Here is a 19796-nt window from a genome sequence, read left to right on the forward strand (position 1 = left end):
AGGAGAACAAGAATGAGTGATCAGTGAGTCTTCAAAGTCAATTTCAATTGTGATTTCCACCTCCTAACACCAGTGGCCGCCTTGTGTCGTACAATTCTGACAGTGGCCACTTGCCAATATCACTTCACAGCCCAGTCTGTTCCAGAACGGCGTTATGGCACCTTCAATTAATAAGAAAATAAATGAATGTCTAAATAGAAAGTGAGACAGACAAGCACACACACACAGTGAGTGTGTGAGTGTCTACTTGGGTGTGGCGATCCAATTTCCTGTCATCTGATCTGCACACCTGCTTTTTATCAGCTTATCAGCTCATCAGCTCCACCTGAGGGCTACAGTATAAAGATCCTGTCCTTATCTTCACACGGTACTTGTGTTACAGCCATTTTCCTAGTTCAAGTGATTCCTCATGCTTTTTTTCCTGGTTTGTGTGCCACTCTCAGCTTTTTGTTTGTCTCCTCTACCTGCAAATCTTCATCCCAAGCTGCCAATGCCATACCTAGTTCTGACACTACTGCTTGTCCCCCTGCCTGTTAAAGACTCACAACCTTTTTGCATTTTTTTCCAAGACATGGACCCACTAGACTCAGACCAGGATGCCACAAATATTTAGAGAGCCCTCTCCAATAAAGTAATTCTATTGGAACACCATGAGCAAATTCTACAAACTGTCTCTGACAGCAACCAAACACTGGCAAGACAAATTATTCATTTATCCAGTCAAGTTTCTTTGCTAACCTCTCTACTTACGCTGCACTGGGCTCAGCTATCTCCTGCTGAGAGGCTGCGCTGCATGCGGTCGGGTAAGTACCTGTATTGTGGCCAACCTCATCATTCCATTGTTTCCTGCTTGATTTGGCCAAAAGACATGGCTCAGTTTTAGCAGATAGGGGACTGGTGGGTCATTCAGCTTTCCCTCCCACTTCAAGCTTTTTGTATTTCTGTATACATGTCATCAGCATACATTTGAGTTTCTATCTTGGGGTATACAAATGGCAGATCATTAACATATGGGCTAAATAGGAGTGGGCCCAATATGGATCTCTGTGGGAACCCAGTGGAGAAGCTGAGAGCAGTGGACTGATGGTTACTGACTCTGATTGGTCAGATTGGTCAGAAAGGTAAGACTCTATCTCTCTAAGGGCATCTATAGAACAATTTAAAGTAGATAGCAGAGGAGGAGGAGGACAAATTCAAACTGCTTTGGATGCAGGGAAAAATTTGCTGTCATTTAGGCGGAACATAAATTGTTCTGCAACTCATCTCTGTAATATCTTTGATTTGGTGGAAAAATGCCAATAAGTCTGTATTTTCAGATGGTAAGAGGGTTGCCAGATTTAAAATGTGGTGTTACAGTAGCTGTCTTCCAAGAACTCAGGAAGACTCCCTGACAGCAGGACTGGTTTAATATCTGAGGGGAGGGGAGAGCCTAATGATGAGTTAGAACTTTAAACATTGTTTGCTCTTGATATTTAAAGAGCATTGATTATTTTATCTGCCTCATGAATGTATCTTGTGTGAAAGGGTGGTTCTGCAACAACCAATGAGGAGGATAGTAGCTGCAAGGCTGCAATCTTAAATGGAGTAGTGTTCATTTGAGTCACAGATTAACTCTGTAATAGTGGTTACTGAATCAATAAAATAATGATTGAAAGCTTCAGCAATTTCGACTGGGTCCCCTGAAAATGTTTCTCCTTTTGGTCTGCTTTTCTTATTTTGTAGGCACACACCACAGTCCAAGGGTAGCCTACATGTCATAGAGACATCTATTGTTAGACAATGGTTCACTCTCTAACTTCTGTTATGACCATGTCCAGAATGACAAATTCCTATCCTCAGTAGATTGGGTGTGGTATGAGAGATGTGTGATGGAATCATGTGATTCTGCGAGTTATATATTCCCTGTTGGACAAGATATCTTATGCATTGGTGTGGCACTACTTTGGGTCACTTGCTGACAAACTTTCAGTACATCTTTCCAAGACAACTGAATCTGAATTCATTTTTCAGCTCACAAGAATTTCCACCACAAACTGGTGGTGTCAGCAGGATCTCAACACAATAAGATGGTAAGTGCAAATTTAAAGCTTTTCTTTGCTTTTGCCTCACCTTGTCTGTGTTTCACAAGATCATACAGAAATTGTGTACAAGGATTTCAAGTTGGCTGTGAACATTATACAGTACGTCTCAGTTCTAGAACCTGCATGAAGCTAACCTCCTCCCTCTAACCTGGTACCTTTTAGATTACATGAGCTAGGCTAACAAAGAAACTCACACTTTCCCTCCCACACACACCAGGTAGTCTCAGCGGCCATTTTGAGTAGTTTCTTTGTTTACTGCCACCTTGTGTAGTTTTCTTTGTTCAGGTCATGTGGTCACAGCGACCACTTTGAATCGGGCATCTTGCCTTTGTCTGTGTCCCCACAGACATACCCCCATACACACACACACATACATACACACACACACCTGTATATACTAGATTAGACATTGTGTTTTTACTCTGTTCCATTGTAAAGTATAACTACTGGTGTGTTTAATGTTACACAAGCGTGAATATTGCCAACCTTTACTCAGTAGAATTCCACTTTAACCTTTACTTACTGTTGATATGGTAACTTGGTTATAGTTATTAAGTTCCAGATTAATGGTAATAAATTGAGACTGAAATAATATTGGCTATTTTGCCTATTAGTTTAGGCTGGTGCCCCCGAGGACTTTAATTAATTTAAAAGTTATTTTTTAACATTGATATTTTTAATATTAATATTTTCTTAATTTATGATAGTCAATAAATACATAGACAACTGAAGATCCAACATTTATAGTGTCCAGCTCCTTAGGCAGAGCTCAGACACAACAGACTTTCTGCAAAGTGCGATAATATCACTTCAGGTTCAAATGATAAACAATAACAAAATACCATAATTGTACAAAAATCAACATTAAACCACATCTCCAACTCTTTAGAGGGTTGATATGTCTCACTCATTAAATACATATAACAATTGTTCAACATAACACCACATTTCTTCATAACAGTCACATACACAGTCAACAGTCATGACAGTAGTCGGAGCAGGGGCTGGTAGGAGGGAGCCCCTGTCATGATGGCCATGAACTTAATATTAGCTGACTAAACTTTTACAGTTGACAGTCGCTAAACATCCAGGATACCTAACTAACATGACATGCTTACCTGCAAAGTACATAATTTCACTTTAGGTCACAGTCGCTACACAGCGTTATCTGTTTAATTGCTTGAAGAACCAATTGTTCTTGGTGCATTTCACCAATGTTTTAAAGATTGCATACTGATATGCAGAGTTCAGTTTGGCTCAATGTTTTTATAGTGTGGCCATGAACTTAACATGAACTGATTTGTTATATATGTTGTTTGTAAGTAAACCAGGTTGAATTTAGACTGAATATTGTGTGTTATACTGGTATACTGATGGAATAAATGTTTAATTCAAATGTTAAAAAAGTTAAAAGTAAATGTAACATTATTTTGATAATTGACTTAGTTATCTTAAACTTAAATTAAGAATTTAATTAAATTCAGTTAAAACATTAAGTAAATGCAGCACATTAATTTTGTTTAAAAAAGGTCTCATTATCAGTTACACCGACCTTTCATTATAATTATATCTACTCTTTTTTGTGGTTTTGACTTAAAGTCATTTTTGCATTGACTTAGTATTTTATTTATATCTACTTATTTTTTCATGTCATGGTACTAAATGTAGATATTGAGATCGACTTGATTCTTTTACTGGCATTTACTCAATTCATAAGGTACATTTAAATGATTTCACACCTTTAAAATTTACTCAATATTTTTAACTCTAAAAATGTTTCACCAAAGAAACTTACTACATCATAGGTTAAATTTTTAAAGTGTACACTCACAGCAAGACTTCTGAAGTGTGACTCTTTCAGATTGACAAATATTAGCAGAATGTGTCTGCTGTATGTAAGGGTCTTTGGGAAAAACAGATTTGTGAAAAAATAAGAAAATAAAAATTAGCAGTGATGAAATAAAAAATAAACTAGTTAACACTTTACTAATTAGCCAGGAATCAAACATACGTCCTGTATCACACGTCACAAGAATCATGTAGTAAACTGAGGATAAATTAACCTCATGAACAATAGAAAGATACATGAAAGTGGCACATTAAACTGTTCACTTCTCTGTACAGTGTAAGATAGCAGCTTTAGAGAGTAAGTAATTAGAATTCAGGCTGGAGAGTACAGCAGTAAATACAACACCAGACATATTTTAATTTTTGTAGTTCCCTTTATTGAATCTTTCTGTAATAAAATGCTGTAGATCTGAGCTGATCTACAGCATTTTGGCTACTAAAATTAGCATATTAGAACTTCTGATGAAAAAAAAAAGCAAAAGATGAAACTATTCAACATTATCCTGCTAAATAAACTTTCCTGTTGTCTTCTGCCTACTGCTTATTGTGTATAACTGGACTCACTGGCAGCTGTACTGGGAGCTGTGGTCCTGAACACACTCTGCTGCCACTCCTGTCTTTTGTCTGCAGTTATTGCTGCTAGATGCACATCTAACTTCTTTTCTCTCAGCTTATCAGCCACAGTTTTTTTTTTAAAACTTATTTATTAGTGTAAAAAGAATCACAAACAGCATAATGAAATGACCTTATTTAACCCTTAACATCTTGGGTTTTATGTTACTTCCCTTTCCCCTAATGAGCTGGTTGTAACATAAATGGGGGCTCGTCCGGGAGATTAATCCGTTAAAGGAGACCCGGAAACCTAAGGTTATTAGTAAATTAAGGTAAGCTTGGTTAACATTGCAATAAACGTAAGTGTGAATATGGCGTCTTTTGAGTTAGACAGTTTCTTGGGAAATCCTTCATTTGAGCGAATTGATAAGTGCAGAAAAGATCATTTGATCGCTATAGCTGTCCACTTCAATGTTCCGTTCACTAAAACAATTTTAAAGAAAGACTTAAAAAACGTAGTCATAAGTAAGTTCAGTGTTTCCTCTACATTCATTTAGCAGTGGCGGCCCGCCACTGCTAAATCATAGCCGCCACGCCTTCAAATTTCTTTTCTTTTTTTTTTCCTTTTCTTTTATTATCGCAAATGCACCACCGCCGCATCTCTCCACCTTCACAGCACAGCCTGTGATGATGAGCGCAACAGCGGCGGGAGGGGAGGAGAGGGGAGGGAGGGAGTGGGGTGGTTGGGGGATCCTATTGGAGTTAAGTACTCGCGAGAGCGCGGCCTTGAAAGTGACGTCACGTCAGGCACCAGGTGAGAGTCGGAGAAGTGTAGTCGCCAGGAATACGGCAGCGAATTACCGGAGAAAAGGTAGACTTATTAGCCAACTCAGTGACGCTAACTTGGGTAAACTAATTGATAGCATTAAGCTAAAATATCTACACGTCATTATGTATTAACTGCTGACTGCATTTTCAGATGAACTTGTTCAGATAGTCAACAGATCAAGAAGACGCTAGTCAGGTAGCATCATAAGCCTTTTACTGACTCGTAAATGATGATGGTTAGGTAAAAAATAGTATTTTAATGTTCACACTTGTAATCAGATGTGATGTGAGTGTAAACTATAAAATGCTGTTAGCGTTGCTTTACTCACACTTTTAATGTAATCTTATTAGACAAGTAACATTAGACAGGGAGGAGTTGAACAAAGTGGAGGAGAGCAGAGCACAGCAGCAGGAGAGCTGGGTGAAGGTGCAGGGGAGAGAGATGAGAACAGAGGAGAGATCTTGAATGACTTGCAAGAAAAAAAAAAGCGAAGCACAGGCTATCAGGATGGGACCCTAAATGGGTGTTAAGAAATAGCCGGTTCCACTCATGGCTCTACCACACTGATAATGGTGAGTGATCAGCATCTTTTTTTCCTTTCTTGTTTTTTTTGTGCATAATATTCATTTCAATATTTCTGTTAAATAACAAATGAATAAATAAATTCAGTGTATTTCCATTCTAAGAGCAATGATCAATAATGTCACGTTACTCTGTCCCTATAGGAATGTTCTGCCGCTTATGTCGGCAGCATAAGCAGGCACCAAAAAGGGGAACAGAGAAGCGGCCATTCATTGAGGCAGGCTGTCAACTTTACCGAGTTGACTACCTGGATAGGCACATGAGTACGGAGCACCACAAACAGAGTGTGAGGTCTCAGGCCTTACTGGCACAAGGTGAATTAATAGGAAGTAATTTAAATTGATGGATCAGATCATCTTAAGTACGACCTGCTTTGTCTTGCAATAACATATTTGTACCTGCTTCCTATAGGTTCCTCTGTTGTGGTTGCCTTTGAGCCAGTCATTGTATTGGAGCATGAGGCAATCATCGGGGGGTTTAAATGCCTCTACTATTTAACAAAACGAGAGCAAGCACATCACACAAATTATCCAGCTCTTCTTGAGCTAGATGAGTTGCTAGGATGTGACTATTTTAAAAAGCTGAAGGTAAATTATTATCATGCTACTACTGTGTATTGTTTATATTTGCATATCATCACTGCAAGTCAGCTTGCCTCAATCTCAAAACTATATTTAATATAATTTACTTTTAGATTGGAAAAACTACCACCGGTCTCATATAATAATAGATGAGATGTTGGAGATCTTAGCTGCAGTGGTGGAGGAGCCAATCCTCAAAGACATCCAGTCCTCTGCGGCTATCGGGCTGGAAGTGGATGAGAGCACAGATGTCTCTGTGAAGAGGCAGCTAGATCTGCATGTCAGGTATTATTGAGAGGACAATAATTAATGACTGACTCAGTTATACAGATATGTTGAAGATGTCTTTTTAAAAATGTTTTTCAGATATATGAACGCAGAAGGCCGACTCTACAGCCAATTTCTTGACCTGGTGCAGGTTACTGATGGGAAGGCAGACAGCATTGTAGCAGCCATAAAGGAGGTGCTGGACAAAAAAAAAGTTCCAACCGAAAAACTTTATGGATTAGGAACAGATGGAGCTGCTGTAATGACTGGTATGAACTCGCTTGCAAGAAGATTTTTTTTACAGCGTGTTTTACAGTATAACTGGTGAGCATGAGGTTAGAGAGAACATGAATTTGTTACTTGTTTTGATATATCTTTTTCTTTTCTTGTAACAGGAAGGTTGCATGGTGTAGCAAAGCAGTTGCAGGATGCCTTTCCCTGGTTGCTGCCAGTTGCCTGCGCTGCCCATCGTCTTGCCCTGGCATGTAGAGATGCCTCATTTGAGGTTCCATACATAGCTACCTTTAGGGACCACCTGCAGCAGCTCCACCTATACTTCCGTAACAGCGCCAACAGAACTGCTGTTCTGAAAGCTGCAGCGGAGTCCTTGGGCCTTAAGGACTTAAAAGTAACGGTGAGATCATAGAAACACATACTTTTAACACTGGGCATTATTGTGCAAAGACATACTTTCTGTCTCAATCTTTTATCTTAACGACTGAAATATTTTTTAGCAAGTGAAGGACACACGCTGGCTGTCACAGCACCTGGCAGTCAGCAATCTGCAAAGAAACCTCAGTGCAGTACTGGGTGCCTTGGCGGAGGAGACAGAGACCAACGAGTGTCCACAGGCCAAGGGTCTCTATGGATTCTGCTGCACCTACCGCTTTGTTGCTGCACTCTATCTCCAGGCTGATGTTTTGCCACATCTTGCTCACCTTTCCAAGATTTTCCAGAAGGAAAATGTGAACTTCTTGGCCATAAAAGAGCAGGTCCATTAGTCTACTACTTTAACATGTTTCTCTCTTAATAAGAGAGTAGAACCAGTTAGACCATTAAATCATGACATTTTGCATTCAAGAAAAATAAGTATTTTTTGTGACTGCCTATATTAGGTCCCAGTGACAGTGGCATGCCTGAGAGCCATCAGGGATGCTGGTGATGCACAGCCACTTGGATCATTCTTGGCCCAGCTCCACAATGACCTGCATGATCCTGCAGGATTAGGGGCCTTTGAAATCAGGCATGAAGAGGAGAGGGGAAGGAGAGGCAGAGACCAGGTGGTGTACACCAGAGACATGCTCTGGTCCCGGTTCAGGACACAGGTTAATTTGTTTTAATTAAATTTATAACTGAGTTAGTGGAGTAGGTCAGTGTTGAAAGGCTAGTGCTACCTTGAAATATTTTGAGTAATTGTATTTTCTTTTTTCCTGTCTGTCCTGTTTACTTGACACCTTTCAGCTATGTATGTTATTATTGTTATTGTGTTATTTTATTTTCATTGTATTTTGTATTACAGGGCACTTCTGGGAAGGAAACCTAACTTGTAGCTTATCTCCCGGTGCAAATAAAGGTTTCAATTAATCAAACTCGGCACTCATTTTGGTTTTTGTACCATATATTAGGTAATGGGGCCATATCTGGATGGTCTCCTGGACAGCCTGGACAGGAGATTTCATAACCTGGGGATAATTGGAGCTTTCCATGTGCTGGGACCCCAGGCACTAAAAGAAGACAATACTGTCATCACTGAAGACCTCAAGACCCTGGCCAACAAGTTCCTGCAGCAGCAGCCTGAAACCACTCTGCTGCAGGAATGGTCATCTTTCAAGCAGCATTTACTCACAGGAGCTTTTAAGGTAAAATGTTAGGTCCAAATTAATGGGGGAGTTCAGCAGAAAGATGATGGAGGAACCTATTTAATGACATGTTGTCCCACTATGTTAAATGTGTTTCAGGATATGGACCAAGTAATGATCATGGAAAAACTGTCATCACAAAATGACGAGTGGGCACAGCTGTATCCCTCCATGAGCCAGGCATTGCCCTGACGGTGCCCATCTCAAGTGTAAACTGTGAGAGGGATTTTTCAACAATGAACAGAGTAAGACATTTAACACTATATCATCAGACACAAACTAGAAACAATTTTAAAATGATTAGGGTGTAGGAAAGTGAGAGAAACAATCTCATTATTGTTTCTATTTGTAGGTGAAGACTGACTTGAGAAACAGGCTGCAGGGGGATCACCTTGCAGCATGTATGCTGCTAAGTATCAATGGGCCACCTCTTGGAGAATTTTCCTACAACACAGCCTTAGAGCTCTTCTTTAAAAACCCAAGGAAAATTAAGTGCTCTGAGCCTGGGTGCAAACTTTGCCACTGACACCCCCCCCCCGAGAACATGCCCCCCACTGCTGGAAAAATTCCTGGAGGAAACACTGAAGTTGGTGGAGTTGGGACAAATTGTGTTGCCGGTGCTTAGTGAACCACCTGTGGATGCATCTGGATCTGATGGAGCTAGCAGCCACAGACCCGCAGCTGAGAGTGATGCCGCTGGTTACGCTGCACAGAGGGAGACTGGTGAGGTGAGAGAGCGGCCCAAAACTCAGTTCACATTGCCTCGCTATGATCCCCTCTCCCCAGAAAGCCACGATTCTCTGAGTGAGGCCAGACTGAAAGTCCGCCTGGCCCAACTTCAGGCTGAAGCCCGAGAGAAAGCCGAGGCTCGGCAAGCTCAGCTGGAAATTAAGAAAATGGATATCGAGGCTGACAAAGCAGTCCGACTACGTCAGCTGGAGTTGGAAGCTCAGCTGAAGAAAGAGAGTTCTGCACCGAATGCATCTGAGGATGCAGGTGTGTTTCCTCCTTCCACTAGCTCTACCTGTGAGTCATTTGATATCAGCAAACACATTTCTCTAGTTCCTCCATCTAGGGAAAATGAGGTTGACAGTTATTTCGTTGCATTTGAGCGCATTGCGTCTGCACTCCAGTGGCCCTATGATGTATGGCCCCTACTGCTCCAATGCAAAATCCACGGTAAAGCCCAAGAAGCTGTTGCTGCTCTGCCGTTAGCGGAGAGCTTGAATTATGATTGTGTTAAAACGTCAATTTTACGCGCCCACGAATTGGTTCCTGAAGCCTATCGGCAAAGGTTCCGAAACCACAAAAAAGCCCCAGCACAAACCTATGTTGAGTTCGCGAGGAAAAAGGGAAACCTCTTTGATAAATGGTGTAACTCTTGTAAAACAAATGACTTTGATCCACTCCAAGAGTTACTTCTTCTTGAAGAGTTCAAGAAATGTTTGCCTGAGCGCATTGTTGTGTATTTAAATGAACAGAAAGTGTCCTCTCTCTCCGCTGCCTCTGTACTGGCTGACGAGTACGTGCTTACGCACAAATCAGTGTTTCCGTCTGCCCCGGAAAAGCATCGTGCTCCGGCACAGCAGTATGTTCACACCAAATTGTATAACAAACGGGATGAGAGGGAGTGCTACTATTGCCATAGATCTGGACATCTCATTGCAGGCTGCCCTACTCTTAAAAGAAAGGAACAAAATGGTAACGGCTCGCCTCCTAAAGGCATTGGGTAAATTAAAACTGTAGGTAGTTCTAAGATAAACTCTGTATCTTCGGATGGCATAGACCCATGTTTCAAGCCATTCATTTTTGAGGGGTTGGTATCTCTCACAGGTGAGTCTTCTGATCAGTGTCCAGTGCGCATTTTGAGAGACACCGGTGGCTCTCAATCTGTGATCCTGGCTGGTGCCTTGCCATTTTCAAAAAATTCCTCATGTGGTTATAGCATTCCCATACAAGGTGTTGAAATGGGCTACATCCCACGGCCTGTGCACAGAATCCACAATAAGTCCGAATTGGTAAGTGGCGTCTTCCCTGTAGCTGTATGTCCTGCCCTGCCCATAAAAGGTGTAGTTCTCCTTATGGGTAATGATATTGCTGGTGGAAAAGTCACGCCTGCGCTGGAAGTGTTGGCTTCTCCTCAGCGCTCGATAATGCATAACTGTGAATCTGACTCAAGATTGTTCCCTTCTTGTGCTATAACTCGTGCTCAAGCTTGTAAACGTGATGAATTTACTCTCTCTGATACTGTGCTTATGTCCTCTTTGTCAGACGAGAGAGATGTGGAACCTATGACGGAGAGAGTTCCCGTACCTCCGCCTTCTAAAGCCGTTGAGCCCGTGCGCTCTGCTCATCCAAGTGTGTCCTCGTCGGATGTTCTGACGCTGCCGGTGAACGGTGAACGCCTCACCGCTGCGCAGAGGGCTGACCCGAGTTTGAAACGTTGCTTTGAAAGTGTGGTTAGTGCGGACAAAGCAAGTGATGAAATAGTGGTCTATCTGATTAATAAAGAAATCCTGGTGCGTAGATGGACTCCTGCTGCGACTGGTGCTGACTCTAGTGTCTCTCAGGTTGTTGTGCCTTTTGTGTATCGGGAACATGTGCTTTCAATTGCTCATGACAGCAAATGATCAGGTCATTTGGGGATAAACAAAAGCTACCGATTGATCCTAAAGCATTTCTTCTGGCCTGGATTAAAATCAGATGTTGCGAAATTCTCTCGCAGTTGCCATGTTTGCCAAATATTGGGTAAACCAAATCAAATCATTCCCCTTGCTCCACTCCATCCTATCCCTGCAATAGGTGAGCCCTTTGAGCGCATAATAATGGACTGTGTAGGCCCATTACCCCGCTCTAGAAATGGGAATCAATATTTACTCACCCTTATGTGCGTTGCCACTCGTTACCCTGAGGCAATCCCGCTGCGAAAAATCACGTCCAGCTCTGTAGTCAAAGCCCTGACAAAGTTCTTCTCCACCTTCTGCTTCCCTCGAATCATTCAGATGGACCAAGGGACAAACTTCCAGTCGCGATTGTTCAAGCAAGTCCTTAAGACCTTGGATATAAGACACTGTGTCTCCAGCGCTTATCATCCTGAATCCCAGGGTGCGTTGGAACGCTGGCATCAGACTTTAAAGTCTATGCTCCGAAAATATTCTTTAGAAACAAGTAAGAGTTGGGATGAAGGAATCCCGTTTGTAATATTTGCTGGCCGCGAGGCCGTCCAGGAATCTCTAGGATTCAGTCCCACCGAGCTTGTCTTCGGACACACTCTCCGCGGTCCCCTCAAGTCCTAGTGAGAGGAACGTGCTTGATTTTGTGAGCAAATTTCGTGAACGTTTGCACCGTGCTAACGCCCTCGCTAAGAAAATTCTTTTGTTGTCTCAAAAAGTAATGAAATGTCAGTATGACCGTTCTGCCATCTCGCGCTGCTTTAAAGGGGACATATTATGCTCCTTTTCAACAAGTTTGAATAAGTCTCAGAGGTCCCCAAAGCATGTATTTGAAGCGTTTTGCTAAAAAATCCACTCCGATCCTATATTTCAGCATGCCTGTAAACCCCTCTTTTTGAGTCCTGTTCAGAACAGGCTGTTTCTGTGTCTGTAGCTTTAAATGCAATGAGCTGTGCCTGACCACGCCCCTCTCCGGAAGGGGCTGCCGTTCGGGCTTCTGGCACCGTGCTCTAATGTTTACGGTGACCGTGACCGGCAACCTGGCGTCGGTAGCGATTTGGTTCAACCACACAACTTTTATCCAGAATCTGAGCCAGAGGGAGAGGCTGCTGAAGAAGTTCAAACTCTACAACTGCAGCAGGACGTTTCTGAATGGTTGGTAACCAATTTTGTGTATTTTGACATTACATTTTGAGTTTGTTGATGAGCTGGCACACAGTTACTAACATGTAGCTAGGTAGCTAATGCTAACTGTTACTGTCTCGTCATTACTGGGAGCTCTTTTGGTAAATAAGCACTATTGTGAATAGTGTAATGTAGTTACCTGTCATGCCTCCTTAGATATACTTTTACAGTCTGAAAATGTTTGTTGTATGTAGACTGCTACAGGTGTTCAATATCAGTACTAGTCAGATATTTTAATAGATGCTGACAAAGTAAATAATTTTTCTCCATGTTTTGAGCAGAGATGCTCATCATGACATCTTCCTTTATGAAGTAAATTTATTTTGTGTATTACAATGAAAGCTGTAAATCAGCATAAACATGTCTGACAGCAACAGTAATCTTTAGTCAAAGACTGAACTGTGCAGTTTTCTACACTACACTGTTGTCAAGCTCCACATTATATGCAATAAGTGACATGTTATAAATTACCTCTGTTATATGCGCTTGATATGTAGCCAAGCTTACTTCTTACCCACCTTAGCTCCACTGTCTGTCAGTGTTTGAATTTCACAAGCTTTATATTTTGGTGAATGTTACCATTTTCTCTATATTTTGGACAGGTGCTCCTGTGGAAACTGTGCAACCATGCCCACAGAAGCTGAGAATATCTGCTGCTACCACAGGTAGCATTCTCACTGGACAAACTAATCACTAATTTGTTTTGATTACATTACATTTATAATCAACCATAGAATTTACCATTTGCAATTCACTGTAGGTTACCAGATGGCTATGGGAGATCGTGGAAGATTTACCATGTATGGTAGACCGTCCTGGGTTGGAGCCGCTCTGCCTCAATGTGTTCTGCCTGCAACATGTACCGCACTGACTATGGTCCTTTACGGTTGAGAGGAATACACCAGTACGTTTTGCTTCTTTGTTAAAACATAGTTTCAATCTAAATAAAAGATGTTAGACAGTCTTGTTTTACTTCAGTGCACATAATTTTACAATGGTAATAACACACCACAAATAGAGTAACACACCCTCAAATAAATTAGTTTAGCTGCTCTTTGATTTGTAAAGTTCTTCTATCAGCAGATAGTGTGCATATAATATATGAATTCAGAGGAGTCATTTCTTTAGTAACAATCAAGCATTTATTTACATCGAATGAGGCAGTTATAATCAGTGATGATGAAAAAACTGTAGGATTCACTGGATCCATATAAAAAATTGTGAGACACAACATAGATATATGTTTGCAAGACTAAATGCCCTGTCCAGTTGTTTTAGTCAGTACAGGTATCTCGCCTATAGGAGCTTTGTGAGCTGGTGCTTCCTTGGTTGCAGAATCTGGGTCGTCATTCCAGCCTGCGTGGTCCTACGCATCCATGCCGTGTTTCCTGACGCCACAGGCCGGTATGTGGGTTTTAGACTGGCCCATGATAGAACCGGGACACAGAGCTGGATATGACCTCCTCCTTCTCAGGCTGCTCGAACTGTGCAGTGAGGTCCTCTGGGATGGGGATGGCCAAAGCAGCTTCTGTGTATGGTCCCAGGTCACAAAGACTTTTTCAAATATGAGGTCCACCACATTCCCTGTTTGATAAAACACAAAAGATTTTTTTTACATTCTTCACTTTTTTTTTTTTTTTTACAAAACAATGACTGAGTCTGTTTCTAAATACCTCCTGACATTTTCTTTACTGTATTTTGTTATTGATGGAACTGTCATAAAATTATATGTGCAATATTTAATACAATGTGTACAAAACATTTTTTGGTTGAAAAATAAAATAATATAACACTTATAGAATGTCGCCTCAGTCTTAACTGGTGTAGCTCTGCATTCTCCCTTCATGGCTTTTGGAAATTGGACCTTGAACAGTGGTTCACCTTCTTTTGTTTGGGCTTGTGGTCGGTCAGCATTTTCATTGTAGTACATGGCAGCCAGGTGACAGATGATGACAGAAACCTTAGCCTACACACTCACAAGTTCTAAGTAACCACAGCTTCATTTACCTGCACATTATTCCAAGACTGATAAATGACTGTTAGGTTTATCAAAAGTAGATGCACTTCAGATGGCTACAGACCTGTACTTCTGATGTGAGGCTGAAGACTCTTCAATGATAACTGTGTGCCTGCAGTGGGTCAGTCTGGCATGCAACATCCCCTGTTGCAGGAAGCTGTATAGATGGCCTGAACAGAGGAAACAGAGATTACACCAACATCTCCTCAAATGTGTAGTTATGGCAACAGCTGCAAACAGTGCAAGAATGATAACAGATGCTCTCAATTATGTGTAAACTGGGTTGTCAATAGCTTGTAAATGCTGCAAATAGCTCATTATATGTGCAAGATGCAAAAAATGTGTATTATAGACTATCCCCTTGGACATATCCCCTTAACTCTGCGCTTATCTAGATATTCCCTACAGGCACTGTATCTGTGAACATGATATAAACGTTAAAACGGCCGTTATAAGGCATGACTCTCAATAATAACTTTCACAGCACTAATAAACAAGCCCGGACACCTACGCTAATCAGTACAAAGCCTATTTTAAGTCCGAATTTTACCGGCTTGACTTTACAGACAGCTAAAACGCCTTTAAAATATAATACATTTAACAGGGTGGCTCTTATCAATGTCACACGGCGATACCAAGCAGAAGAATTACATACAATCTGTACCCCGCTATACCCGGCTGCGCGTCGACGACGCTAAACGTTAGCCACGTTAGCTGCCATGCTAACAACACACGCAACAGGCTCTCGTGAACAAACAGTAAAGCAACATAAAATGGTAAAACTTACAGCTCCGAAGTTCAAAGTTGGGTCACAGACAGTCGGTACTGATCCAAGCTTTATCTTGAGACTTGTAGGAAATCCTGCGTTGTCCTGGCCCTCGTTGAGAAAGCAGTCCGAGGTGAAATGGTTAGCACACACGTACAACACTTTCGGAGTTGGAGCGGGGACATTTCCATCAAAAATAAAATTAATCCACTGGGTCTTCAGATCCTCGGGCGTAGGGATTAAAAAAAGACTTCTGTGTTGGTTTGTGCAGCCAACAACAAAGCAACTACTGTGTTTCGCTGTACCTTCGACATTGTTCTACCGAAAGCCAGTGTTCGCGAGGGAAGTAACGATACGGTCTGCAACACGGACTCAGAGGGCGGAACACACACCAAGCTCGGGGAGCGTCACCCATCCGAGGGGAGGGGCATCGCCCTTCTTGACGTCACCAGGGGCGAATCTCCATTTCGCTCGTTTGAGCACACATTTCTTGAAAGGTGGAGAAAGCAAAAGACGGAGAGGATGGACTTTTCTCATGTTTGGGGGGTCCGTAGACACGCCAGGGACACATACTACTGATAGAAAACCATGGAAAAGTGCATTTTGCATAATAGGTCCCCTTTAATGTAGGGGATAAAGTACTGGCCTTGTTGCCTATTCCTGGGTCTGCGCTCTCTGCAAAATTTTCCGGTCCGTATGAGGTCCGTGAACGTCTCAGTGAAACTGATTATGTTATTGCTACACCAGAGAGAAGGAGAAAAACTTGCGTGTGTCACATAAACATGCTTAAGGCGTATTTCACGCGTAAACCAAACTCTGCTCCACCCGTTGTCCCCGTAAAGTCCAGACCTGTCGCTGTCAGTGCGCTAATCGTTACTGAGCCTCCTAACAGCAGTAATGATGAGGATGATTTAAAGACGCGTCATTTGCCCCATCAAACTGCTCGTCTGCCAAACTCGAGGATGCTCAAAATGCTACCTTCCCAGTTAAGCCACTTGACCTGCGCGCAACAGAGTGACATAGCTTCATTAATTGACGTCAAAGAGGCAAAGCCCATCCGCCAGCACCCTTACCGGATTAACCCCGTGAAGCGCGAGTTAATGAGAAAGGAGACGGAATATCTATTAGAAAACGGTTTAGCTGTGCCAAGCTCCAGCTCTTGGAGCTCCCCATGTCTCTTGGAGACCAAATCTGACAGTTCCCCTCGTTTTATCACAGACTTCCATAATAACCTTATGACGCTGTAACCGTTCAGGACTCTTATCCTCTCCCCAGGATGGAAGATTGTGTTGACACGCTTGGCTCCGTGAAATTTGTCAGCAAATTAGATTTGCTTAAAGGTTACTGGCAAGTCCCATTAACTGAGCGCGCGTCTGAAATCTCTGTCTTCGTGACACCCGATAGCTTCTTACAGTACACAGTGATGGCTTTCGGCATGTGTAATGCTCCGGTGACCTTTCAAAGGCTTGTTGATACTGTCCTGTCCGGACTGCCAAATTGTAATGCCTATTTAGACAATCTAATTGTGTACACTATGACGTGGGAGGAGCATGTCTTCATCCTGGAACAGGTGTTCTCTCGCCTTGTGCGCGCGTCCTTGACGTTAAACCTTGTGAAGTGCGACTTCGGTAAAGCCACTGTCACCTATCTCAGGAGACAGGTGGGCCAGGGTCAGGTGAGACCCCTTGTTGTCAAAGTATCCGCCATCAATGATTTTCCGGTCCCGAAAACACGTAAAGCCCTCCGTAGCTTTCTTGGCATGGCCGGATATTATCGTAGCTTTTGTCGTAACTTTTCCTCTGTTGTTCAACCGTTAACGGCGCTAATGAGCCCCAAAACCGACTTTGTCTGGTCCCCTACCTGTCAGCATGCTTTCGACAGCGCAAAATCACTGCTTAGCCAAGCCCCCGTCCTCGCTGCGCCTGACTTCTCTCGTGCTTTTAAACTAGAGGTGGATGCCTCTGCGGTGGGAGCCGGGGCTGTCCTGTTGCAGGAAGATAGTGATGGAGTCGATCACCCAGTGTGTTATTTCTCTCGCAAATTTAACAAACACCAGGTAGAGTATTCCACCATAGAGAAAGAGACACTTGCTTTGTTATGGTCACTCCAGCACTTTGGAGTTTATGTGGGTTATAGTCCTCTGCCAGTTATGGTCTTCACCGATCACAACCCACTCGTTTTCCTCAAAAACATGTACAACCACAACCAGAGACTCATGCGGTGGGCACTGATCATCCAGGATCACCATTTAGAAATTCGCCATAAGAAAGGATCAGAGAATATTATTGTGGATGCGCTGTCCAGATTATGAGGGTTGATTTTTGTGTATTTTAGATGACAAACTGGGTTTGTATCTTAAACAAACGTATGGCCCAACACAGTAGGGCAAACTTTTCAGGCCCTGTCTCAGCTGTCTACTCCCACCTAAAGGAAAAGGCACAATCCTTTGAAGACAGCAATGTCAAAATCTTGGACAGGGAGGACAGATGGTTTGAAAAGGGAATCAAGGAAGCCATCTATGTAAAAGTGGAGAGGCCATTGCTAAACAGGGTATGGGGTCTGCGACACCATCTATCCCCCATCTACAATGTCGCCCTTTCATCGGTACTCAGGAGAGTCAACAACATAACCTCAGACGACTCTCAACGATCGTCATCCACCAGGGGCTCACCTGATCCTAACGACTGTCGTTCACACGGGATAACAACAGGGGCACCTGACCCTAACGACGGTTGTCCACATGAGACCACAACAATGGTCAGGTGAAACCAGTACTTTCACAGGTACTTTGGTGGACCCACCCACAAGAGGTTAAATACCTGGGTCCTACTCCACTTTCTTGGTCACTCTAGTGCGGACTAGAGAGACCAATACATAAGAACTGATGAAGCCGCTTGGATAAGAGGCGAAACGTCTTCCACAGGCAAATACAAGTCCAGTTGCCTTCGATTTAATTTGAGAAAGAGATAACAATGACCTGGACGAATGAGAACTTTCACAGACAGATTACCTGTAAGAACTCCTTACAGCTGTAGTGAAACTCCCACTGAAAGGTCCATTAGTCTCTGGCTGAACTGTTTGTCTGATAGTCAAATAGCTTTGAAAAGTCCCTCAGTCAACACCTATCTAGCGTCAGATTGAAACGGAGCTGGGTTTCCCACCAAACCCGACCATTTCCTCCAGATGAAGTAAATTTACCTTTGAGAGGATATTGGTTTTATTTCTACCTTGATATCTTGACAGCTCTCGGGCCTTTCACAGAGGACCTGAGGTGGAAGCAAACACAGCTTTACCGTTCAGATACTAAGACTTATGATTTCTACCTTTTTATGAAAAGGAATATCAATTGACTCCGATGACTGTCGTTTATCCTTGGCCTCAGGTGGCCCAACGACTCTTAACATCTGTCGTGACAACATCCACGAGCCCTAACGAATCAAGTGAATACAATGGCCTTAATAAGGACTCCACACTTGAAAAACCAAAACCTGGAGGTTTAAGAATCTCTCACCAACAAGTCACTATTTGGGCCCCTCAGCATCTGAAGCACCAGCATCTGAAGGTAGAAGACCACCTGAATATGAAAAAAGCACATGTGCAGCAAAAGGGATGCCTCGTGTGAGGCTTGAACTCCCAAACGCTAAATTATGAGACTGACGCGCTGCCTACTGCGCCAACAAAGTGTACAAAATAGATGGGTAAAATCGAAAAGATGTCTCAATGTAATGCAGACAGAAAAGAGAAGTTGTGCCTCACGCAAAAGTCAGGGTGCCTGTATCCAAGGAAACGCAGGTACAAAGTCGGCACTGGAGCGCTGGTGTGTCAACAAAGACTACTTCAACTACTGTCATCATGTGGAGCCTAGAGCAAAGACGGCTTAGAAAGCAAAGGTTGGCCTTAGCCATGAGTAGTACGGTGCTATAAGCTAAGTCAGATGCAATGCATTGGCCGGGAATCGAACCCGGGCCTCCCGCGTGGCAGGCGAGAATTCTACCACTGAACAATCAATGCTTACATATGGTAATTTTTACAACTGCATGAAAACACCCATTAAAAGGGCCATTAGTCTCTGGCTGAACTGTTTATCTGATAGTCAAATAGCTTTGTAAAGTCCCTCAGTCAACACCTATCTAGCGTCAGATTGGAAGGGAGGTGGGTTTCCCACCATTTCTGTAAGTTTGTCTGTGCTTGTTTGTGGTATTGGTACATTGCAGTTGTGTAATTCTTATATAAAAGCCCATTGTTCCAAAATATATATTTTGTTACCACACTTTAAAATTTTCCCCAAATTATCCAGGTGGCCCAACAACTCTTAACATCTGTTATGAGAAAATACAGGAGCCTTAACGAACCCAGTGAAAGCAATAGCCTTAATAAGGACCCCACACTTGGAAAACTAAGACCTGGATGTTTGAGAATCTCTCACCAACAACTCACTCTTTGGGCCCCTTAACACCAGTCAATCAACGTCTGAGGGCAGAAGACCACCTGAATATTGTTGTCGTTTATCCTTGGCCTCAGGTGGCCCAACAACTCTTAACATCTGTTGTGACAACA

The 19796-nt window shown here is 42.5% G+C and overlaps 2 long non-coding RNA genes and 1 other non-coding gene across 3 annotated transcripts; 1 reads left to right on the forward strand and 2 right to left on the reverse strand.

Moving 5' to 3' along the window:
- The first annotated feature begins 12186 nt into the window (after positions 1–12186).
- Positions 12187–13428, forward strand: LOC130172426 (uncharacterized). The gene is made up of 2 exons (XR_008828262.1): positions 12187–12426; positions 13059–13428. It is a non-coding gene; the product is annotated as an uncharacterized LOC130172426 (long non-coding RNA).
- A 140-nt stretch (positions 13429–13568) lies between these two features.
- LOC130172425 (uncharacterized) lies at positions 13569–15584 on the reverse strand. Its single transcript, XR_008828261.1, has 3 exons — positions 15261–15584; positions 14538–14643; positions 13569–14040 (listed from the first exon to the last, which is right to left on the reverse strand). It is a non-coding gene; the product is annotated as an uncharacterized LOC130172425 (long non-coding RNA).
- A 3595-nt stretch (positions 15585–19179) lies between these two features.
- trnag-gcc (transfer RNA glycine (anticodon GCC)) lies at positions 19180–19250 on the reverse strand. Its single transcript has one exon. It is a non-coding gene; the product is annotated as a tRNA-Gly (tRNA).
- Between the last annotated feature and the right edge of the window lie 546 nt (positions 19251–19796).

The sequence above is a fragment of the Seriola aureovittata genome, chromosome 7 (genome assembly GCF_021018895.1).
Source record: "Seriola aureovittata isolate HTS-2021-v1 ecotype China chromosome 7, ASM2101889v1, whole genome shotgun sequence".
NCBI lineage: Eukaryota > Metazoa > Chordata > Actinopteri > Carangiformes > Carangidae > Seriola > Seriola aureovittata.